We start from the raw sequence: 25,884 nt of genomic DNA, 5'->3' as shown, positions 1-25,884 counted from the left end.
AATGACTGGTCATGCAGTAACAAGACTCTTGAACATGTTAAAAAAAAAAAACACCACAGCACTGGAACTACACCCTTGGGAGCAGAATGCATCCATCAATAAGAATTTCACATTTTTTGCAGTAAAAAGGACAAAGCAGTGATATGCCTTCCTGATCATAAACACTATAGATTTTCTGCATCCAGTGCAATTTAAAAGTTTAAATACTATTCCCACTGACGTTAGCAGGAATCTGTAGCATTTAACACCTTGTTAGAGACCACCACTGCCAATCAGGATTAGCCCCTAAAGAAAGATTTTTTCTAGTATAATGTGTTTAGCCACCGTAAGTACTGCACTTAGTCTCACAAGAGGAAGAGTGTCTGCCGTTCTACCCTATTAACTTTCCTTATATAATCCCAAATAAAAGTTAACCAGAACAGGCGATGCTTAAAAAAAAATTAAAAAAATAAAATAAAGCTGAACTTCAGCGATGAAAAAAAAAAAACTATAAAATATTCATGAGAATTTCTGAGGCAGGAAATACAGCCCATCACAGTTAACACAGTGCGGTGCAGATGAATGATATTCAGGGTTTAGATGCACACAGTAATTCATCTGATAGAAGAGCGGTATTTCCGTGCCATAAGTGGCATAAGGCTCCCGTACATCACATGCATCATCTACTAATATTCCTGCTTCACACTTGTTCAAACATTACTCAGAGTCTGACAACCTTGCAGGCCACTCTCTCTGCTGATTTTGCTCTTTCCTCACACTGTCAGGTTGCCGCTTCTGTGTTTTCACACAGCAAGCTGATGATCCAGTGTTTTCCCTCATGTTCTGGTAAATACACAAGCAGAGTATTTAAAGCGCTTGTGTTAGCCAATGTCACTGTAATAACAAACACCAATTTGGATTTTTTGCTATAAAACATGTCACACTGTGATTTGAATAATGATCAGCCTCAATACCTCTGTGGTAAATTAGATGCTATAAATATTGTTATTCACACAAATATTGTTATTCACACAAATGCTCGTTTTTGCTGACAGTTGAAAAAAATACTTAGCTATTCATTTAAAAATGAGAATAGGGAAATGAGATGTCCAGATGAATATTGTCAAACAGACTAGACCAACAATGAAATCCTCAGTGCCTTTCAGTCCACAGTTATATACACCAGCTATACTGGTATTCTGATCTGCAAAATGATGAACAAGAAATAGCCTAAGAACAAATACACCATAAATGCACCATAAATCATCTAAAAAAGATTAGTGTCCATGAAATATGAAACACAGCATGTAGTAAATTGCATAAACATTCAGGAGGAGTTTGGTTACCTGAACATCATTTGTAGGCAGAATTTATCAAATTGTTAACTAATATTTTGTTTTTCAGACCAGTATCCTAGGTGATGAGATATAGGTGATGTTTTAAATTATAAATGAGCTGTACTTGGAGGCAACTCAGCCTAAGTTTTTATTAAATAAATAGGTACCTTCAGAAAGACAAACAAGAAATGTACTATTTTATGCTTCTAATGCAGAGGGCAGTGGCATATCCCTACCTAGAAAACTGTGCAGTTTTCTACTATGTACCCCAAATAATACACTTTTACTCAGAAGACCAGGGGATGCAGAATTAGAGGTTTATAAACTTCAAAGACCCCACACCAATTTCTTTAGTTTTACAAACTCAAAAAGGAAAAGCAATATGTAACACATCAGAGAGAAGGACACTAACACATGTTAATCTACATCATTTTACCCTCAGCGTGAAGTAGTTGAAAAACCCATCACTATCAACTCAGTTTTCATGAGGGTCCAATTTCTTTAAGTGTTGCGGCAGAGACAAGTTCTTGTTTAGATGGCTGAATATCCATTGTATCTTCAACTCTTCCTTTAATTACAAGCTCTGCCCATAAATCCTGTAATATCTGGAGAGACCACACAATGCTTTTACAAGAGCCCAACCCTGTTCTTTGCCTGTCAAGGAATCCATTAGTTTTAGAGAGGTCTGTGAGACACAAATTACATTTCCTTTTTTAGCATAATACAGACTAATTATTAACCACTGACACAATTGCACCAATGAAACACGTACAGTATGTTTTTTGGTTAGAACATTTCTCAACAAAAAGGAATCAGCAGCATTCACTCTCCAAAGAATAGAGGAAACAGAAAACATTAGTTGGAGAGAACTATCAAAGAACAAAAAAGAAATTAAGAATAGGTAATAGGAAACAAAGTGAGACTGCAGACATCTTACTAGGATGTTAACATCCTAACAAGCAGAGCCTAGTGCTCCACTCACAACTTCAACAACTCTGACACAAAACAAAACATATATTTTTTTTTCATGGAAATGGGGTGTAAAAAAGGAGATGCATAATGTATGAGACAAAAGCAAATTATCTCCATTCCCTAAGGGAGCAGCTTTTGTCTCACATGTAGGTCATGCCAGCATTCATATTTTCAGTATTCGTTATAAAGCCATTCAAGCATTATAGATTACTATGTCAAACTGGTACACTGGGATTTTTTATTGCAATTAATATCCCTTGTAAGGAGCTTTGTAGAATGAACTCGAATATCACCAGAAGCAATTAAAATCTATCAGAGATGTGAAATAGAAGCTTAGGTTAGCTAAGGGGAAAAGTAGTGCAGCATAGTTTTCCAGAATATGAGAAGAAGGGCAGTAAATTAACAGAAAATCGTATCAGCAAGGCAGGAAGAGTAAGAAAACAAGAGACAGGATAATAAAAATTGTTCACCAGCAGGAACAAATACACATGAAGTAAGCAGAGACAAACCCCCAGATTCTGGTTGTCCAGTTTGAGATATCATGGAGTTTCCTTTGATATATGTATGATGCATAAGCCAGATTTTTTATATATGTATATATTATAATTGTATATATATATACACACACACGTATCTATCTGTAGATAGATACAAAGATACATACATATATACAAATATAGATATATAAAGCTGTTTGAAACTCTTGGCTACACATTACTTTGCACTCTTTTTACTCTAAATAATATGAACAGCATGAAGCTGCATCGGGGCATGGGGGGATCAGGCTGGGTGTTAGGAAAGGTTCTGTACCCAGAGGGTGGTCGCACGCTGGGACAGGCTCCCCAGGGTCATGGCACCGAGCCTGCTGATGTTCAAGAAGCATTTGGACAATGACCTCAGACACAGTCTGATTTTTGGGTAGTCCTGTGTGGGGCCAGGAGTTGGACACGATGGTCCTTGTGAGACCCTTCCAACTCAGGCTGTTCTGTGATTCTATGACCTATTGCAGAAATCATGTAATAAGGAAAGTCCCCATTAGTTTCATTCAATCACACAGATTTGGGCTGGTTTACCTATGTTATACATTCAGAAAAGTTATTTTATCTAAAATGTATATAGCTATGTAATCAGCATAGACCTTAAGTTCCATTTTCAAAAGATATATGTATGATAGACAGTCTTTTGAGGACTGTTTAAGTTGTAGTACAAGTTAAAAATCATCCTGCTGATGATCCCAAACACATGCTGATTTCACAGCGTTTTTACATCACATCACAATACTTCTTCTGCATCTTTAATTGTGAATTTACCTTCTGGAATCACATGCCAGTGACACATGCAGGTTCTTGAGCTGCAAATATCCAAAAGCCATTTTCTATGCTTAGCTTTCATCTTCAAAAGTGCATTACATGAATTTAGGCAAGTGTCCCCTCAAGCCCAGATGGCAATGGAACTTCAGTATGGAATAGGCGCATTTCCTCCCAACACGGTGTTTCTGAGCATTTTAGTTGCTTGAGCACTGGATAACTTCCAGGCCAAACCTGACACACTTTGGATTGAGTAGTGCTAGAATGAATGCAGCTTAATTGCCCTGTAAGATCTAGCAGTATTCAAGTGCCTAAACCTTGTCAACATATATTGACAATTTAGGAGAGCTGGATTTAGCCCTTCATGTTTATGCTCAATATGATTGTGCATAGTGAGCGAGCAGCGCTAAGAGAATATGCACATATGTGCACCCGCAGTCTTTGCCATTTCCTAACTTTTCAAATGTGGACATGACAACCCTAATACAATTCTTTTAGTGCAGTGTTTTTGTAACCCACCCAGAAAAAAAGATTATTTATCTTTGCTGTAAGAATCAATCTTATTTTCTACTCCATAGTAGGCAGGAGGATTAAAAGTGTAACATTCATCTAACCCTAAATTAACCCTAAATAGACAGAACGCACAAAGGTAACACAACAGCACTGTTTTTTGTCACAGTTCTTGAAGACATTTTTGAAAAATAACATTTGGTAATGCCATTCATGGGTCACTATCCCACTCACGAAGACAGATTTCACAACAGCATTTGGTTATCATCAATGCCCTTTCACCTTCTGTGTAAATCTGTATTTAAAAAAATAATTTGGATGCCTCTTGCTCGTTTCATTATTTCAACAGATTGTGATCAATTTCAGCCTATAAGATTAGCAGCAAAATATCTTCCACACAAAATGATGGAATTCTCTTCATAAAAGAGCCACCTACTGCTACTCATCCCAAAGTACTGAAAGTATTCTGTCAGGAACCACACCACTTTAGTAGACTGATGAAGTAGCTGTAAATCACTCATCTGTATCTCCTCTAACATCTATGTTCTATGACACTACTTAATTCAAACTGGTAAAACCCACATTGTGCACCCCTTCGTCACAAGTCAATGGGACTTCTTAAAGAAAGAAAGTGATATTCATAGAGCAGCTGTACAAGCAAGCAAATTACAGCCAAGTACAAAAGCATACAGCAGTCAACATCACTAACAGAATTGTGAAATACCTTTGATTTTTAATTTATTCAAGTACAGCACTTCCACCTAACATGTTTGGTTCTGACTGTGGGTTAGTGGAAGCAAAAGGATAGTCCTGTGGTTAAAGAATTGAATTAAGACAGGAAATTATGTTAGCTTTGTCTTCAGCTTTGCCAGTTCATATGTGCCAAGACCATTCTGCAGTTTCCTATAACTTCAAAGCAAATTAGGTCTGCTCAGAAGCTCTGAAAATTCAATCATTTATTTAGGCACTTAGATAGGGCTTTGAAACAAATGATGTGCCCCAAAATCTGCTTCAAGGGTTGTAGCATCATAACTGTTTGGCACCGCAATTTATTATCTATATTATGTAAGCTGGGCTTTGATATCATACATAAATTCTGCATGCAGAATGAATAAAGAATATTCAACAGACAAGCATCCTTGTTGCAGAGTTCTTGAATGTATATCGAAAATTAGAACTTCCCCTTAGGTACGGATTAAATCCATATGAAGCAAAGAGTGGCTCATTTCACTTTCAGTGCTCCATTTAATGAATTCAGCCTGTTCTGAGCCTCTCGTAAAAGCTGCATTTCTGATATTCACTCAAGATGAATCAAACACTAAAATACTGAAGAATCATAAAGCCATATTTCAAAATGTCTGCCAGCTAAACAGTATAAATTAATTCAAAGATAAAATTCTGAATGAAGGTATAATTGGGTTCACAGTTTTCTGATAATCTTCTTTTTCCCCGTAATTAATATTGGAATTGTCACTAAACTTTAAAATCTGCAGCAGATATACAATCCCAGTTCAAAGATTATTTCCAAAGAAGCATTTTTTCTGACTGTTCCTCTTACATTAAAACTAACAGTGTGACCAGCTTCTGAGTTCAAAAGAATTCATCTGATGCCTACCGAGTATAATGATGTAGCTGAGACTCAAATCCGTCCCTTTGTTTACATGTAGAAGACAGCCACAGGAGCAAGCGATCAGATAATGTGACTATATATTCCTGGAAAAGAACCAGCTGCCAGGTTTCTTGTCACCAGTGTATCAGTGCAAGAATCTGTAGCCAGGGTTTCACAGGGCATGGTGCCAGCACAATTTGAAACTGATTAACAAACAACACTCTAGCCAGTGTAATTTATTTGGAGAGGGGAAAAAAGTTGGAAGAGTACTTATATTTAAAAAGCAAGAGTTCAGGGATAAAGAGCTGGCATACCAACAGCTTGAGTACTGCAATGAAACTTTCATTTCCATGAAAATAACAGATTTTCTATTATTTTGAACACTAACAATAAAAAACAAAAGCTTTGGACACAACATTTAATAGGAGCATGTATAAGGCAAAGCATGTAAATCCTTTAAATCTCCACCCCAATCAATGGTTGCTTCTTCTTGAAATGCCAAGAGATCTAGCCAATAATACAAGATACAAACACCAGAGATTTACTTTTACAGAGTACAGCATCAAGTGCAGTAAGGGGGAGACTATGCACCAAACTAAAAAGAACTCTAGTATAACATGTCGTTTCTCAATGCATCCATGTGTTTCAAAACCTGCATCAGGACTTCAGGAGTCGCTGAATTTATAGGGCTTCACAAAGAGCAGCACAGCTTCTCTGGCAAGCCAGTCATCCACGTCAGCTATTCATGCTTCATGTTAGCATTATAGCCTATTAACACCAGTTATAACATAAAGAGGCAGCTGAGACAGAAGAAATAGAAGGTGGGGTAGAAAAAACCTGTTAGCTAAATCCTAGGCCTGGCAATAAAGAAGAGCACAAGATGAGTTTAAATGTTTTGCCATTTAAATTGTCAGTAAAGTGAACCTCTAGGATAAGGTTGCATTTGCACTATGCGCTGACCATGAATCACATTTGGTACAGAATGGTGTCAGGATAGGCTTACAAGTGTAGTCAGTCTCTGCTTAATCCCCACTAGGCTTCAGATACCCAGCAGCACAATGCGGTTTAATTTAAAAGGGTCTGTGCTTCAGGTATTTTTCAAAAGTTCACCACAAAAGCACAGCCAACTCAACAGTAGTTGATAATTTTGTCTCACTGAAGGCTTGTCCCCCAGCACAAATACATGTTCAGCCTCTTGACTCTCTAACATTTACATTCTAAATTGGAATCAAAATAAAATTCAAACTTCTTACGTGAGATAAGTATCTCAGATACTGAGATCTTTCCTTGCTAGCCCTTTCACAAATAAGTGAGAAAGCCAACCATGAAATAGAAGAATCTGCATTAGAATGAAGATAAAAATCTACAAACCAAATCGTGTTCTCACTGGTAACACATGCAAGACTTGTGTGTTTTGTGTACTTTTAAAAAGCACCTAGCACATATCAGTGTGTCCCCAGATATCTGAGCATGGCATCACACCCATCAGAAAAAAAGGAATCTTTAAAACACCGCAGAAGACACCAATAGTACCAACTAGTTGGTTGCTGAGGACTTTCAGGTAATTACCCAGGCTTCATGGCGTTCAGCACTCAAAAATCTATTGCGTGGAACAGATGGGAGAAAAGCAGAGACATCATTTTCATTGCTTTTGAAATGAATAGGTCTGAAGTTTCAGAAAGGCAGGATGTTTTAAATAGCGCAATATAGCCGCTTGTTCACAACCTCATGGAAGTATGTCTAGGTTATATTGCTTGATGACTGACTCCATTACAGCTAATGAATGATGATGGTACTTCCAAGCATTAAAGTGTACCCAATACTCTATTCATATGAGAGGTAAACAGTTGCAGACAGGAAATTAAAAACAACTTCCCCTTGCTCTGATGAAGCATGATAACTTCACTAATTCAGTCTTAGCATTTATTTCCTACTTCGGGATCAAAAAGTGATGCTGCCTAACACTTTACTGACTTATTTAGTAATAAACACCTGTTAGCATTTACCATCAAAGCTTCTTTGAATTGCGATTAAATCCAGATTCAAGCAAGAGATGGGTAGCTAGGAAAGTTCAAGTATCAAAAGATGTTACTTTTTTTCCCCTGGTAGAAGATATTCTAATTTAAGCTTTTTAGGTCATATGACATGGAAAGCTCAAACATGGATGATGACCAACTTGCACTTCATTAGAATGTCTGGAGATTCAAAAATTCAGGATTAGCTGATTTTTAATGAATAGGAAAGGATCTTTTACTCATAGCTTTAGATAAAGGCCTGCTTTACCCTAAATTTTTTATGGAAGAAGAAGGTAGATGTAGGAAGGGTAAACACAAATGAGGGAAATGTGACAAAATTCTCTGTTCTATTTCTATATTCTAGTGATTCTACAATTCTAAGATGATATTTGTCGTTCTTAATGAGGAACTTTCTTCTTCTATGGACTATAAATCCAATACTAATACTAAATGATGCAATGCCTTTTAAGGTCTATTATATATCTTCAGGGCATTCAAATATTCACACTATTGTTTAAACAGAACATTTAAAAATGCTGCTCACTTTCTTCTATTTTTCTCCTTTCTGACAGGTAGTTTAAATTGAAAATGATCAAACCAGTAAACAAAAATAGATTTCAGTAATTGCAGGTGACTATGACACTTAATTGCCTTTCTGAAGGCAAAGGTGAAACTAACTATATTAAAGAAAATTGTTAATTCTTTTTTATAATTAACTTTTTATGTGTTTTGTATTGTTTTAACCAATGCTTCCAAGCTCTGTTGAGCTATAAAACAGTGACAACCTTAGCAACTGGAGAGATTTAAAGTTTCGGTTAAGGGCTTGGTATGCTAATTAATTAAAGCTATTTTCATTCCATTTAAACCTACAATGAATTGCTTGTTAGAGAAAGCATAGAAAAGGTACACTACAGAAAGCCTTTGTTATCTTCGGGCTGAATGTTAGAAATAAAAAGAAAATTGTTTGCTGGAAACTGGACGCCTCTCAAATTATCACATCAACAAATATACCTCCTCTGCTTTTTTGAGACCTCCCACAGTATCAGACCTGCTCATGCTGGAACTTCAAAGACTGAATCAGACTTCCTTAGGACTGCCTTGCTAGGCCTGAGAAACATTGTCGTGTTCCTACTGGCAGTACCTACAGAGAGCACAGGGGGAGAAATGCAAAGACAGGAGGAAAGGGAAGCAGGAGGGGAATTAGAGTGACAGCATGGAGAGGACAAAGGCAGACAGGATGAGATTCAAAGAAATAGACAAAGGTTACATCATTAGCACAATGCATTTCCCCGTGACATGGAACATAAGGCAAGTTGCTGCAACCCCACCATTTGCTCCCACCACACAGCTATGAAGGCCCAGGGAAAGTGTGTGCCATTTTATTCTTATTTGAGAGAAGCTGACTGAAGATAAAATAATAATAAATAAGATAAATAAGATAAAATTACACTGCTACAGCCTGAAGCTGCAGAGGATCTCTCACTGCTGTTGTTCCATTTGGTTCCACACAACCAAATTTCAGGGGCTTCCTGTAGTTTGCTTTTTGATCAGAGAGACAAGTACAAAATACAGCTATCAGAAGCTAAGACGTGCAAGGAGAAAGCTTGCCAAGGCAATCTAAATTCAGTCTCAAGTCAATATTTGCTATAAATGGTCCTTAACAGCGTGAAAGCAAACTATTTTTCATTGCACCTCTGCTCAGTTAGGAATTTTTTCAATATGTTCCTTTACATATGAAATTTCATGTCCTACTACCTTTAAAAATACAATCTCATATGTTTTAGATTTGTCTGGAATATATGGCACAGGCAGTGTCCTATATGTTGTAGTTTACACACAGAAGTTACTGCTCTTCTGCCTCTAATGAAGAAAAAGTGGAACAAAACATCAGTGGTAATGACAGTAAAATAACTCAATGTCTTAATCCCATTTCTTGTACAAGTGGCTTTAAAGAAAACTAACTAGCTATTAATTCTGGGCCTCACAGTGCCAGAGGAGCTGAAAGTATTTTCAATTCTATTCAGCACCAATAATGTAGATGATTTTAAGATATGTATTCTGTAATTACTGCATTTTTGGCATATTTCCTCCTGCTTACTTCAAATTCTACAGAGCATTTCCACTCTAATACCATGACACCCAATGTAATTATGCTGGAAACTATTTTGCCTTTTTATTTAAATCCACCATGGTGCTTATAATAGGATGCTGTATTGGATTCTATTTATTTTCAAACTGCAAACATGAAATAGATGTGAATGTCACACAGTAAATATCATTATAAACCTCTACAAATTGGGAACAATAATTGAAATGGCACATACCTGTTTTTACTTGAGTCTGTGACAACTGGCACGTTTCTTGTTTCACAATGCAAATTACCCAATACAGACAATTAAGACCAAGTGTGGTTCCACCATACTCTTTTCTCTCAAAGTATTATCTCAGTAGTTCATTTTAACCACATTAATAGAAATGTTTTGACAACAAGGAGAAATAACAGCTTGGAACAGCTGTTATCAAATTTGAGTGGTACAGAAAATTTCTAAAATGCTCCTAAGTCTAGTCAGTTAATCATGCAGTCAATCTGTAACAGCAACCCTTATTTTTTCCTGTTGAAAGCACTGTATAAATAATTGCATTCAAATCAACATACATGTAAGGATTGTTGAAAGTGGCTATAACAATTTATTACAAACCTTCCCACATTTCAGGGGACAAATATATCATCCCCTGAGCATTCTAGATAGCAAGTCACACATGTATTTGTCGCAAGTGCTCTTATCTTGTAAAACATAGCCTTGACTTTAGGGTATTAATTGTACGTAAGATGTGTCCCACTGAGACACTACAAAGCTAGTGCTTTGGAGGATTACTGCTGGATTAGTCATTTTTTTAAGAGCTGGTCTTTAGGCATCTGAGGCTAAAACTGTAAATCTGACAAGGTTCACAGTGCACTTACAGAGACTGTTTATTCTCAGTTTAAAGAAAAAGTGACTCAGCTGCCAGTCTAATATGTGAGAATTGATAAAAGTAAAATTGTGCTTTTCTTTACCTCTGCCCAAAAACATCAGTGAGATCATTAGCATATCTATAACCCTTCTTTATTACACTCTTTATTAGCTTTGATCCAGCTCTAGAACTATAGCAGCAAGCTGAACCGTCACTCAAATGACACAGGTTATAACCAGGTCACCCTGCCTATGCCAGAGTAGCATGCTCATCTTCGATGGAGACCACTCATTCATCAACTTTGCCAGCTAATGAACAGATCAACACTGGCACCAACTAAGAACACTTCCTTTTTTCCCCAATTGGTTGTGGTTCAGATAAAAAGATGCAATGATGAACATACAGTGACAGTCCAAAACTATTTCCTCTCCCTGATCATACAAGAAAAAGCAGAAGCTACCGAATTATTCAGTACCCACATAGACTGCTTTTCAATATCAATAGGTGAATGAGTAATTATACGGAGGAAAAAATGCAGGTCGATCTGTAATAATTCAAGATTTAAAATAATGCTAAGAAGGAAGAAGCACTGAAGAAAAGCATTCTTCACAGACTTCACAATGGAACAATTGTCAGCTATGTAAAATTATACCCAACTACTAACTGCCTAAAGGCATCAAAGACAACTATTATGTTGATTTTGTATGTGCCAGAATTTCTTTACATGTCAGTTAGGAAGGCTGCATGACCTCGACACGAGGACAACAAAAGGCTTTGTGAAATCTGCAGACTCGCACTGAAAAGCCTGCCTTCGAGAAACATCACTCACAGAACTTCAATTGCTCTAAGATGCTTGTAAAGACTGATGAATTTCATCTGTGAAGCTCTTAAAAACAGAGCAATCCTGGAACAGTGATTAAATATGGAGGTCTCTCCTTACCTACTCTAAGAAGTCTTATTAAAGCTATGTTTTATCTTGCTTTTTAAAATTAACCATACAAATTAAATTATCAAGAAAAGGGCATTGTAGCTCTAGGATGTTCCCTATCCAGAGATCTCAAAGCAATTTACAGATGATGACGACTTTACCCAAAAATCAACTACAACTACATTTCTTATATGAAGAAAACTGGAGAAGACCTCAGTGTAATATCCAAATCTTCCAATCTACTGTCACTACCAGTTACAAAAATACCCCCTCTTCTACCAGGTAGCTAAATCACGCCCATTCAGGGCTTTGCAAGAGAATTAAAACTGATCTGCCAAAGATGTGGAATCAGAAAACACAGCATAAAACATCTCTATTATCTGCGGAACACTCTCCTTCACTGCAAGACAGAGTTAGCCCTCTCTCAAGGATCCTAGTGAGTGCCGAGCAAACCATAGAAGCATGTCTGCTAGAAGTTCTGGACACAGGGAAGACTAATTTTAGGGCTCAAGATGACACACAAACATTGATTCTTCAACATACATATTCATGATGTGGTTTCAAAAGCTAACACATTTTAAAATATATAGATATATTGCAGGCTTGATATAATGGTATTCCATGTTTATTGATAACCATAACTATCATACTCAGTGTACAAAATTGCCAGGAGATATCTTTATCAGGTAAACATCCAGTGGATTTCTTCCGGGCAGGTACTGTGAACCTGCAGTAGCTCTTAGAAGGCAGGGTTAGCAGGAACTAGGGAAAAGTTCTGCTATATTGAGGTTATAAAATTTTCATTGTCTTTCCCTCCAGGTGACATAGAAAACAGATTGGAATAAACTTTGACAATCTAGTTAACATACTCAAACATTTGCCACAAAATTCTTAGGAAATTGCAAATCTTTAGGCTCACCCCAATAGCACCATTCTTGTGGCATTCTGATATTCATATCCCTGAAGGGTTCTCTCAAACCGAATAACTCTATTACTGACAGAAAACTTTATATTTACTGTATAATGTACTAATATGTAACATACTCTTACTTACAAGGAGGTGGTAAAAAGTTTTGCCACAGAAGAACTTTTATCTCCCAGTTTATTACTTGATAATTCAGTAATCTATTGGATTTTTTCTGATGCCATTATTATTAATGGGAATATTTGCACTGAGCCAGCAATCCTGCTATACATGTTAGGGACATGTTAGGGCAAGATTCCCAAAATCTGAAAAAATTGCACCAAATAATAATTGGAGTTTAAATGTTCAATGATTTCTAAAATGATGGTTGTACTCCTAAAAGGCAAAACATTATTCTTATTCTGGGTGAAAAGAGACCACAAGCAATAGCTTTTAATTCATAACTGCCAACTTCTCCAGTGCTCTAGTCAAGTATAAGAGATTCTTATATTCTTATATAAAAAAAAGAGTTCATATTCAGCTGGATGTTTCTTTACAGATATACAGACAAAAGGCCAAGTAAAGAGGTTCAAAGGAGAAAAGTGTGAGAGCAGAATATGCTACATTCAGAGTATTTCTCATACTCTGAAGAAGAATATAAAGCAATATAAAGCAATAGGTCTTGTGCTTGCATTTTGATATAAAGTCTGATAAAATTCTGATTCTAACGTTATCTTGGTCTGAGCAAATTCAGTCTGTTAAGCCAGCCAGGACTGGCTAAACTTCAAAGATTATATTTTTATAGAGTATAACAACCTAAAAATTGCCTCAGATTGTTCTGGGAAAAGCTGTAAAAGAATAGGTTCATGGTCTACAAACCCTATTACTGAGAGAATTTGTGTACGCTTCCAAAAACATGAGCAAGCAGTTGCCTCACTTCACTTGGATGGAGGTTCTCTTCTTCTAGGCACTGAGATGATAGAGTCTAGAAGCTCCTTAGTAATGTTAGCAAGATTTGGGGCCTATACTAACATATTCTGCACCCAACAAGACTTATTAGCTCAGACCTAATGCTGTGTTGAAATAAATTACTGGGTCTCAGATTGAGCTGACTCACAGCAAGTGGGTACAATAAACTCACTCCCACCTGCTGCCTCCATGGAGATGCAGTGGTGAAAACACCCTCAAGAGGGCCCTTACATGGCAGTAGACAGAATTTTATAATAGATGAACTTTTTTTTTTTAATAATCGTTGTATGAATAGTCACAATTAAATTGCAACAAAAAGCTGTATTTAATCAACCCCCTTTCAAAAATTGTTTTAATAGTGAAAAGCAAAAAGAGTTGGCAGATTGAGAATTATCTACATCATTATAATTAAAGGGAGCGACTCTCATGCTAGAACAAAAGAAAAGAAAATTTAAGCAAATAAAGACGAGCCAACTCAGAAGTGGGTTACTGACAAATTAAAGCTGCTGAAATATGCTTGCAGGAAAACAGGGAAGGGATTAAAAAGCAAACTCCTGTGGAAAATCTGCTATCTTATTCCAGAAAAGCAGAACCAATTTTAAAGAAGGACTTTCAAATAAGAGGCAAATTGGCAACTTCCTAAGAAAGAAGGAGATAAGCTATAAGTAGCTTGGTTTATCAAATGGAAATTTGGATTCAAAAGGGTACACTGAAACAGAAATAACAAAAACAGGGAAGTTTGCCCAGGAGTGAGCCTCTGGCTTATTTGTAGGGTAAACACAGATCAAAGCTTGCCAAAACCAGAGAGTATTTAAGTTCTTAAATACAAGTGACAAAATCGAACTTTATTTTTAGCTATTAATTGCAGCACAAGAACTACAACAAACAAAGTTTGATCTGAAACACAAAGAACTGTCTCAAGGAAGTTGATTCTGACTTGAGATACCATCCTGTCCTGGTTTCAAACAAACAAACATGCCTCCACTGATTTCTGACAAAATTACAAAATGACAATATACAGTGATAAAGACTTGCTCACAAGGAGCTCAGGCTTCAAATAGGATCTTATTTGAGCAGTTACACACTGCTGTGAGTGACAAGGTGGAGAAAGAATCTGTTGGGGAAGAGAATACATATGGCAAGTAACATACAATTTTATGCAATCACTACATGAGACACAGGTCAGTGAAACTACCAGCAAGGGCGCTCTCAAGGAAATCACAAGATAGCACAGAAGCAAAGTAAATGCACTTCTTCTAATTTACCAGAATTGGCCTGAGTACACTATCAAGAGTGCAAACAGCTTTACTGGGAGTAAAGTTTAGTACTGCCTGAAAAGGAAACTGCAACATAGCATCATGTTTCTACAATTCCCATCTTCCAAAGCACTGGCCTCCAAGCATGTTGGAGTCAGTGTCACAGTATTAATGACCAAAGGACATTCTCTGAAACATGCAACGAATTAACATAAACGGGAGATTTCTTTAAGCTACTGTTGGAACCCAGACCATTCACTCCTGTTTGAATTAAGCTTAGATGACACTTTTACTGCTCCCTTGGTATTGCACAGACAAGTAAAAATACTTGACTGTACTTTTCTCTATCCACGTGAATGTTTCCCTAGCCATTCTCCTTATCTCCAACTGGAGCTTTTCCACTTTGTACAATTTAATTCAATCCTCATTAGGCCGTTATGAAAGACTGGGTGTACAGATCTGTGAGAAAAGAGAGAAGGAACTTCAACACACATATTATTTATATAGAGTGTAGAGGTTCCAACCAGAAAGGTTGAAAGAATCAGTCTAGAATAAAAAGCCGAGAGCCTCCTATTGGACACTCACTTGGGATTTTACAAATTGATGCTACACTGAATGTAAGGTGACTTTATTCTCTCACAGCTATGTAATCTACCTTATCATCTGTGTTTTGTCTTGAAGCCTGTATCAAAGCTATGCATAGGACCCACATTGCTCTTCAAAAACAATCAACCTAAGAATGAGAACTTTTTGAGAGATCAAATTAAGGAGTAAGTCCATTCAAACCTATAAATCCACATAGTTACTTTCAGCAATGCATGGACACATGCTCTGGAGAACTTGCAGATGGGGTAAATTACCTCTACATGCACAGTATCCTCAGCTTACATTAACCCATTGAAGAACACGTAGGGAATGTAAGGTAAGTTTTGCTGCAATTTTAGCAAAAGTTTTTTTAACTGGCTTCTTGGAGAGACAGGTAATTAGGAATGGTAACCTTTGGCTGAAGTTGGATGACAAATGCAGATAAAAGCACTGCTATTCCTGTACTTGGAGAGAAATTTACAAATGCTGAGGGAAAAAAAAAAAAATCTCGAAACTGGCTAAGCTTTCATCAGATAGCTATCTTCCATTAGATAGCTATTCAAGATTTTATCCAATATCAAAAGTAGATCTATGATTTGCTGAAGAACAAGAAGTATCTGAACTGAAACCCTCCAATCACTTCTATGGATTTAGCAACACCCGAGAGATTGAATCCAGCATTTATGGCCCTCCTGGCAGAACCCCCAATTTTAGAATACCCTAGTTATGACTGAAACTTTATCCTACATGTAGCTTTTCCAGGAGTAAGGCTGAACCCAATCCCAGAACAGAGACATTCACTATGAAGCAATAAAACATACTAGAGCACAGAAGAATTGTCACCACCATCTGGAAAAACTGAAGCTCCTAGCCTTGAAAGGGCTGCAACTGCCAAATTTAATGACTTCACTTAACGTCACACAAACAGTTCCTGGTTTACAATGACAACAACCTGTTAATTTATGTCTTCATCTCAACAAGACTAAATGCCACATTAGCAGCTTACAGGAAAAAAAAAAGAACCTAACTAAGTTACTCTCTTCTACATACATTTTATACAGCAGAGTTCTGGTATGAAAATACATACAAATTTACCAAAGGTAACCAAACCAAAGAAGAAAAAATATAGGGTGTTATTTACTTTTTTTAGGTTTTGTGTGGAGAATAAAAAAAAAAAAAAAAAAAAAAAAATGCAAGTATCTTGTGTTAGTGCTATTCCAAACATTTTTGCAATAGATTGCTTCTGAGTATCACATCAGTCACTAAAGCGTATTACATAAAAAGATGTTTTGGCCACAGAAAAAAAATCTGACTATTCCTAAAATTCTTGACTGATCTCTGGCAAACAACCTAACAGAACAACAGACAGTATGGCAGGCCTGATGTCCTAAGAGATGAATGTTAGTATTTGCAGAATTGTATAGTGAGAAACCAAGTTGTCTATTAATCTGGCACTACTTTCAACATAAAAGAGGCAAGTGTTATGATGGATGAATGAAACTTGAATAAACCATAATAGCTTTGCTATACTAGCCTCAGTTGAAACAAAAATACTAATTACCTTTTGGAAAGTAAGCAGAACCTTTAGTCATTAGGCATGGCAGAATGCTAACATCCAGGAGATTCCAAGCAGCTATGAGTCTTCAAACCAGTTAAGCACTCACCAGGTTCTGAAATTAAAAATAAATAAATAAATCACAATTCATAACCAGACTATGAAATTAATTGCTATAGGGAATTGTAGAGAAAACTATATACAAAGGGGTTCAAAAAGCAACTAAATAAACTCACAGAGGAGAAATCTACTAAGTGTAAGAAATTATAGTGAAACAAGTGGCAACGAAGCTACAAACTCCAATTCACAAAGCTCCCCCAGCCACAAACATCTGGAAGCTGGGTGCTATGCTTTAGGAATTACCATTGCATACTTGTGCCTAATAATCTGTCACTCCTACTTTGGCAGCTCTCAAAGACAGAATTCTGGGTTAACCAGTTCACTAGCCTAATCCAGAGCAACCATTCCTTATTTTATTTGCAATTACTATCACAGATATGCATCACTAGTTTTGTCTTATTTTCTTATTTGAAGAAAAAAAATAAAATATATATATATATATGTATATATATATATATGGATCAGATGTGACTGCACAGCATTTAAAATTAATCAAATCCTAAATCTTGATTATTTTTTTTTCCTCCAGTCAGTTCAAGGTTTCTCCTTTAGGAAGGGCAGTTTCCAAATTGTTTCTGAAACAATTCTCCACCTTGGACTTTCTCTTTTGAAAATTTGTGGTAGAGCTAAACTTTCAATGGAGAAACAATGAGATGGAAAACTAGCCACAGTAACAAGAATAAAATTTATAACAATATTTGGAAACATTTTACAATGCTAACATTCACAGCTCTAATGCTTTTTAAGCTTTTGCAGATTTTGACAGAAAATTCTATAGCAGACTATTATTTCTGTGTGTGGAAGCATACACAGTAATGGATGTTTAAAATACAAATATTGCACAGAACGAGAACAGTACATGATATGCAGTACCAAGATAAAATGGATATCATTGCCTTGTAACTTTCTCCCATGCTTTTATTTTTTTTATTTTTTGTTTTTTTTTTTTTGCAGTCAGGAAGAGCTGGCTTATGCCCATCTCTGCAACCTTGGGAACAACCATGGAAAACCCCAGTGAGACAAATACTTCCCACTCTGGTGCGTGTGCGTGCTCTGTACCACAGTCCTGTCAGGTGAGATGTGGTGCTAGCAATACGAACCACACCTACCTACAGCAAAAATAAATTGGTTTTAAAAAATATTTTACTGAAGATCATAAAGTTCTGGTGAGGAAGGTCTCACCATCCCCACAGCGAGACCTGCTGGACATGGAGAAAACAGGCCTTTAAAACAGTTCTGCTGAGTTCTTCCTGTCAAATAAGATAACTCACCAGCTAAACTGCTTTCAAAGCCCTGGCCGTACTCTTTTGGTGTAAAGATTTTGGACAACAATGTTATAAATGAAGTCTCAACTCAATCTGAATTTAGTAATATTTATAAAAGAAATATTTATAAAAGGTATAAAAGCTATAAAAGGCAAGTAAACAGCGCTGGCTGTGCAGGGAGCCTACACTCCACCAACATGCACACACAAACATCAAACATTCTAAATATACAGAACATTGCTTTACATACTAAACCCGAGTATGCCTATACAATCAGAAAAAGTAACAAACAATCCTTTAAGTTCCATGACTTACTAAACTTGAGTACGCCTATACATACGTACAATCAGAAAAGGTAACAAACAATCCCTTAAGTTCCATGATTTAACAGTCTCCATTTTCCATTCCTTAATTACAAACAAGTCTCCATTTTCCATTCCTTTTGAACAATGTCTTGCTTTAAGTTGTCAAGCAACTCGGTCTTCAGGCCTTATGCATCCTGTTCTTCCCAGATCGAAGAAAAGCATAGCCATCTCATTTTCAAGGCCATAAGACCTGGGTCAAAAGGCACATCCAGGTCAGCAGGGGGTGTAACAGCACTGGATGGCAGTAGCAGTGGGGGGGCCGATGGCGTAGCAGTTGGATCAGTAAAGGAGCCCGCAGCTCCCTCATCGTCTGGCAAACCACATGTTTCTGGCTGTGGTCCCACGGGGCTCTTTAAGGCTTCAGAGACTGCTCGCCAGGTGCTGAGCAATCCCACTGCAACCTTGTTGCTTTTAGTTGCAGAGTCCCACACCTTGACCTCAGTTTGGTCCCATATTTCAGGATCATAAACTGTCCAATTGTTAATAAGGAGAATAAGCTGTAAGGTTACCAGGACAGTCTTTGTTTCTAAGGACATATTATTCCCCATAATGCACAGCTGCTTACCAGCGAGGGGCAGTTGTGTGCGCAGGTCCACTTCTGTCACCTTGAGCTTCTTCCCAGCTCTGGTGTGCCCATTTCCAGCAACTTTCTGTACGAGATTCCCTGAACGGTTTGCTGAGTTTGGCCGAACCCATCTTCATGAGGCGATCAACGTGTCTGCTCCTGTCGTGGTCTCCGTTCTGCTAGCCTGTTCGTTTTCATTCTTCTTTCCTGCTTCTTTATTGATGACATAACTTCATCGTGTTGCCTCTTTTTATCTTGAGGGCAGGCTCCCCTCTTATACCCTTCTCCCCACAGCAGTTCTTTTCAAAACAACTTTTCATTGGTCAAACAATTTTGCATATAACAACAGCAGCAAACACCCAGAAACTTCCATGCCTGGAATGTTCTCCATGGCTGGAGAACAAGCAACCCAAGACTGCATGGAGTCTCCTGAATCACCCTTCTTTGTTCCCTCTAAACTCTCTTACATTCCTGATGGCCTCAGCGTTAAGAGTCTAATCTTATCATCAACCACGGGGCTTTCCAACCCCCATGGCCAAACTCCCACATCTCTCCCTTCTTTATTAATATCAACCATTTTCTCAACACGAATTACCACTCCATATATAACAACAAGGAAGCAACTTAATTTTCAGTTTAAAAAAAATGATTTCTTGCCATTACCAAGCAGTGAGGTTCACCACAATATTGAGCAGACAAAATTGCCCACCTGATGATTCAATTTAATATCACACTGCTGGCTCGCTGCTTCATTTATTTAAATTGTGAATCTGATTAATACTTAGGATACTTACATTTCTTGTTAGCTTAACAAAAAACAAAGTGACTTGAGTTTAATGATATGTTTATTTTTAATTTTGACTTGCTTGTTACGAGCCACAGGAAAAAAAAAGCAGAGGATTTCTTTCCATTTTCTTTCTGACTGCAACTTGTGCTTGAATCATAAGGATGAATAAAATTGCTGAAGTTATCTAGGTACCACATGATTTTCAATAACCCATGCTTCTCTTTCTTTACATCCCTGAAAATGTCAGTACATCTCATGATGCATACATGAAATCAACAGCAACTAACCAACTCCTCTGGTAGCCATCTTACTGCTGCATGATGAAACATAGCCCAGGCTGCTTTGGGTTGCCTCAATCTGTTATGTTTGCCTAATCATCACTTTTTTTCCCTGTTAAAAATATTATTATTCACAGAACAGAAAATAAAACCAATATTTGTCAAAAGTTCTTTAAGATGTGCTTCATGGTACAGTTGGTATTTGTTATGTAGAACTACAAAACTTCAAAAAAATGTATCGCAGGAAGGTCAGGACAAACAGAACATCATCAAATCCTAGATTAAACAGATACTAGAATTTTGATCAGGTGATACAAACAAAATTTTGAGTGTTCCCTGACTGATGACTTAATGGAGAAGTTACAAAATATCCCGTACTGAGTTCTTTCCATAAGTGTTTAATCTAGCAATTTGGTGCTAGAGGTTATATTTTTCAAAATAAGGAGACTTCCCCCTCTTAATTCCTTATAGGTATTTATCCTGCCACAGTGAAGTTTACTTATATGCATCTCGCTGTATTTGATTACATGAAAGAATATCACTCCCTGAAGCCCATAGCTTATCTCCACTTCATGCCATTAGTTTTTACTTACAGCAGCTTAGGATCAATTAAGCCAGTATATTTTTATTACATTAAGTAAACTGGATGTGTTGAATGATTTTGCTTTTACTTTTTTCTATTAATTGTCAGTTAAAGTAATTGCTACCTGTGAATCACAGAAGTTAACACTAATGTTCAACTACTGTAACATATTTGTTTTCCTGAGTGTATTTTTGTTTATGTTTGCCATAATTTCATTGCCATCAAGGTTAACTTCGCTTATTGATATGTTACAACAAAGCAAATAGTTTTCTACAGGTTTCAGTAAGTTCCCATTCACTTACTGAATACTCCTATTTAAGACAGCAAGGTATAGAAATACAACAGCTGTCACAGGTCAGCAGCTCTTATACATCCTAACACGTGCTACTAATGGAAATAAATCTGGTATATGAATCAAATGCCTAAATGAATCAAATGTCTGAAGTAAAATATCAGTTCAAAGGCAACTGAGGAAAGCACTCTCTACCTATGGTGGGCACAACATTCACCCCACTAAGCCAATGCTGCAGGCTTCATACAGACCCCAAAACAAATCATCACCCAGGTGGGAAACAAGTTAAACAGATCAGCTGCTCCACAGTAACATAACATATTTACACACCGCAAACCTGTAAATGCAGAAGGGTGCACCGAAGAGAAAGGATTGCTGCTCCTGCTGCTCTCAGGGAATGGGAGGGATTGAGGCAGCCCCTGCAGCCTCCTCCTGCCTGCCCAGCAGCACCCATTCCCCTCACGCTCCGTTTGACCCTTTGGTGGAAGCAGCAGTAGCAGAACTGAGCTCTGTAGGCTTCCGCACACACAGAAGAGTTAGCAAGATGGTGGCGACTTCTGTTTTCCTGAGCACTTTCTCAGACTCAGCCATCAGCCACAGAAGAACACAGAAGCTGAGCCACCTTCTTACTGCTATCACACCAGGAGACAGCTGAGTTGCAGCCCAGTGTTGATAGTTCACTCATTTCAGCTGCACCTCTCTCTAATAAGACTTCAAGTAATAAATTCTGCCCTCAGTTGCCTAACAGAAATCAGCAGGGCTTCCCAGCTGTAAAAGAAAGAATAAATTATTCCAATAACATGGATTAAGAGCTGAAGTTAAACCACTCTACCTCTACTGATTTCAATTGATTTACACCTGGGATTAATAGGCTATTGATGTTTGCATTTCAAGTATACATACCAGACCGTGACTTCAAAACAAAACCTTCCAGTTAACAAAGAAAGCAGAAACAAAACAACCTTGCTTGTAGAGCTGAGAAGAGTGGGACAGAAGGACAATACATCCCAAGCACACAAGGGAGGGGGGAAGCCTGGGAGAAGAGTCTTAATGAGGTAAATATATCCTAGCTTCCCTGCTAAGTAGGGAATCTTGAATAGGTTTCAATAAGCTAAGACTGAAGGATACAAAAGTAAAGAAGAGAGAGTAACAGCTGGAATGTAAAACACCATGTAAGAGATACCTGAGAGCTAGAAATCAAAAATCTCTGTTTCTGTGATAATAAATTGGTAAACAGAGTCCTCCAGCTGAACTGAAGCAGAGGTCAGTGCTCTAAACTTGGTTTATGAAGTGATATTCTTCAACGTTTTTCCTTCCCAGTGGACATTTTGTACACTGGCATAGTTAGAAATGTTTTCCCTTCTCCATCTGTTGCATAGCCTGAGACAAAGGTTGTCTTGGTAAATAAGAAACACGCATCTTTCCTTCTGAATGCCAAGAAACTACACAGGCTAATTCAAGAGGTAAGAGGAGTTGTTTTACTTCACAGCAGAGATGGATTCTCCAGCTAGAATCCAGCGTGTTTGTCTCTCCAGAATAGTGTTTGATATACAATCCACTCATAACTATCACATGCAACTCTTGATAGAACAGATAGCTCTGAAGTACTCCCTTGATAAAGCTTTTTGTAATTAACCCTTCAACAAGAAAAAGCTTATCAAGACTTTGCATATCACATAATGCAGTTTGTTTCCATTTTTTTCCAAAACCAGCATAAATGCATGCATCCTCAGGAGTAGGACTTGGCACTGATAGATGGAAAAATATTTGCAGCTCATTCTTATGCAGCCAGACCTTTAGAAAACATATTGTGTATTTCAGCAGCTCAAAATTTGATGCAGAGAAACTTACTGCATACTCAGATTCTCTGCTGAATTCATACCTGCCATTGTTAAAAAAGAGAATATGAGTTATAAAGCCCTTAAGCAAGGTGTGCAGAGGATTAATCACATTGCAGTCTAACTGGGCATTGAATGTCACCAGTGCTTCACACAAATAGTGTGCCGTGGAAAGTACAATTACTAGACTGCAGATAAAGCGATCCATAAAACGAGAAATCTTATCGTGTTTGGCAGTGCATTATGAAGCACTCACCATTAAGGGATGGGAATAAAATGTTTATGAACTAATTTATTCAAAACATGTTTGTAACTGTCTGTGTTGGTACTGTTTGATCCAAGAAAAGGTTAAGCTCATTTGGGCAGGAAAGACATAAAACCTCAAACTCTGAGCATATCCAAGTCAGGATATTTTTTTCTTCAAACTGAAGCAACATCAGAAATACTACCTGCAGTCAAATCACACAAATTCATTGCTCCCTGGTGGCTAAAAGAAACTCACTGTTTTTCTGCTTGTATTGTTCAAATATCTGTTATGTTGTGTTATATCTTTGTTTTTTTTCTGTTGTCATACACAATAGCACAGACAAGAAACCTACTATTTTCTTCCTTTCATTTTCCCTTTAAAAAAAAAAAGGAAAGAAAGAAAGAAAAGACAATTGGTGTTTGTTTGTGATCTCACTGATATAAGCTTGAACACCAACACTGGAAGAAATGCCAGCTTGAACAACGTGAATTTGAAAAAAAAAAAAAAAAATGCTGTTAGTAAGGAAAAGCTGAAAGGCATTACCTTCTGTATTCAACAAAAGCTGTAGGAAAAAAATCAAGCTCAGCAATACCAAGCAATAATAAAATAATGATTAAAAAATCTAAAACAGCTGCCAAAATTTAAAGTCAGAATGCAGGCTGCAGAATGTGCGTCTGGATAATAATGGTGTAATATAGAACTGAATATCTTCTATAAACCACAGCTGACCCTTCTGCAAAATAAAATGGAAAGGCTAATAATGCAGTTTAAGTGATAGCCTATTACATTTGAGAAAGCAATCTTAACTCCCTCAAGGTAATTAAAATTTCCTTCATCTCAGCCTGAGCAGTCACTGGTATGTACATCCAATACAAAGAAGACAGAGCAAGCTTTAAACCATAAAGGGTATTGAGCTAGAGCTACCCACCACCATGAGAAAAATATTCATTTGGCAGATTAGTAAGTTAATTATAACCAGGATAATATAAGGACATTCAAGCCAGTCTCACTCTATGTTAATGGACACAAAACTTCAAAAAGTGAGCTATGAAACAGGGGCAACCATATATAATCCAAAAGTAGGGGGATTTAGTCCCTGAAAGGGGGGCTAGGAAAAAAAAAAAAAAAAATTAGAACTTAATCTTGCCATTCTTTCAAGTAGGACACACTGTCTTCTTTCGTGTGCCCTCAGCCTTACTTCCAGCTGAATAAGAGTAGCAGGTGGTAAAGATTACAACTTTTAGGAAGAAAAAAATTAAGAGAGAAGGGAATATTCTTTCTCCTTTCACTCTGAAAGAATGTGCCAGCTGAGGATATAACATCTGGTCTACCTGTTTCAGCATTGGAGGACAATTCCCACATAGGTACATAGGTAAAGGTAGTAGAAATTTTTCTGCTGGAAAATTTCTTTAGAGAAATAAGCTTTTTTTTTTTCTTTTTTCTTTTTTTGACAAACTGACTGAGTGAATCTGCTCTGTAAATCTGTATGGTTTTCTGATGCCTTGTTTGCCCCACAGAAAGCCTCCAAGATCCCAGCAACCTGAGCTCCCGGGACCAAGCTGAGTTACCAGCAGCCAAGCCTTCACCTCTACCACAGCCCAGGAGCTCTGCTGGGCTCTGCACAAGTTTTATCCCTTCCAGGGAGCTCTAAAAAGTTTCAAGAAAACAGAAGGGAGATGGAACTGTTAGTTTTTGTGTGGATAATTTTTTAATTCCTATAGATCGTGGAGGTCTAAAAAATGCACTTTTCATTCCCATTTTGAAAGATTTTCCTTTTTATTTTATGATTACCCTTATAACGTAGCTCTTGGCCTTGTAAATCCAGTTGTTAAATGTGGCACAAGAGTGGACTCTCTATTTGCTAAAAACAAGGATGTCTAAGAAATACTGACACTCCAACCTTATTCCACAGGGTTCATTTTCATACAGCGTTGTCACATTCAGGAAAATCATCCTTTTCAATTTCACAGCAGATTTCTCTTTACTAGAATAGTTTTGTCACTGTTAAATCAATCCAAAATACACTGAAAATTCTGAAAATTATAGGATTTATCCTGTCCTAATTCGATCTTGCTGTTTCTATTACTTGCTCTAGCAACCGTGGTAGCAGACTTATAAACCTGGTGTATGCATTCTACTCAGAACAACCAATTCCCATCCACGCAAATTATTAGGTAGAAGACAGACTTCATTGGTAGAGATTACAGCTTAAACAGACATACATTATCTACAGAGGAAAAAAGAAAATGATTTCCCTACTGAAAATTGACAAAGTGTATTATGTTCTTGCTTAGTGACAACTTCTTTCACTTGGAAAAGTAGTAAATGTATGCTGTAAATGTATATTATTAAAAGTCACATGGCCCTGGAAGTGACTATCTGAAAGAGATTAGGGACGTCAGAAAAAATCAGGCATCTGAGGAAGAGAGAGCATTACCGTACACAAGCACAGGGATGAATGAGGCAAAAGAGAGCTAGAGCAAGTGTTAAGCAGAAGAGAGTGGGACATCAAAACAGAAAACTAGAGCTAGATTAAGACAAAAGAAAGAGTATTTATTGAAAATATTTTTATGAGATTTTTTTTTCTGTGTTTTTTTTTTTTTCCTTTTTCTTCCTGTTCAGGCCACTTACTTTCTTTATCAAAAGAAGTGGGGAAAACATACAAA

At 37.2% G+C, this 25,884-nt stretch overlaps 1 long non-coding RNA gene across 2 annotated transcripts in view; it reads right to left on the bottom strand.

Moving 5' to 3' along the window:
* Positions 1–21,864, bottom strand: part of LOC110353137 (uncharacterized) — a 98,523-nt gene extending 76,659 nt beyond the window's left edge. The window contains exons 1-2 of one of the 2 annotated variants that reach the window (XR_002403234.4): positions 21,471–21,864; positions 16,885–16,993 (exon numbers count right to left, since the gene is read on the bottom strand). This is a non-coding gene — a long non-coding RNA (uncharacterized lncRNA). Of the gene's footprint in view, positions 1–16,884; positions 16,994–21,463 lie in introns of both variants that reach the window. The other variant, XR_005265681.2, reaches the window with a different exon arrangement.
* Positions 21,865–25,884: the final 4,020 nt, after the last annotated feature.

This window comes from Anas platyrhynchos, chromosome 4, assembly GCF_047663525.1.
Source record: "Anas platyrhynchos isolate ZD024472 breed Pekin duck chromosome 4, IASCAAS_PekinDuck_T2T, whole genome shotgun sequence".
Taxonomy (NCBI): domain Eukaryota; kingdom Metazoa; phylum Chordata; class Aves; order Anseriformes; family Anatidae; genus Anas; species Anas platyrhynchos.
Note: the sequence above shows the minus strand (reverse complement) of the source record. Positions and strands in the feature narration are given on the sequence as shown.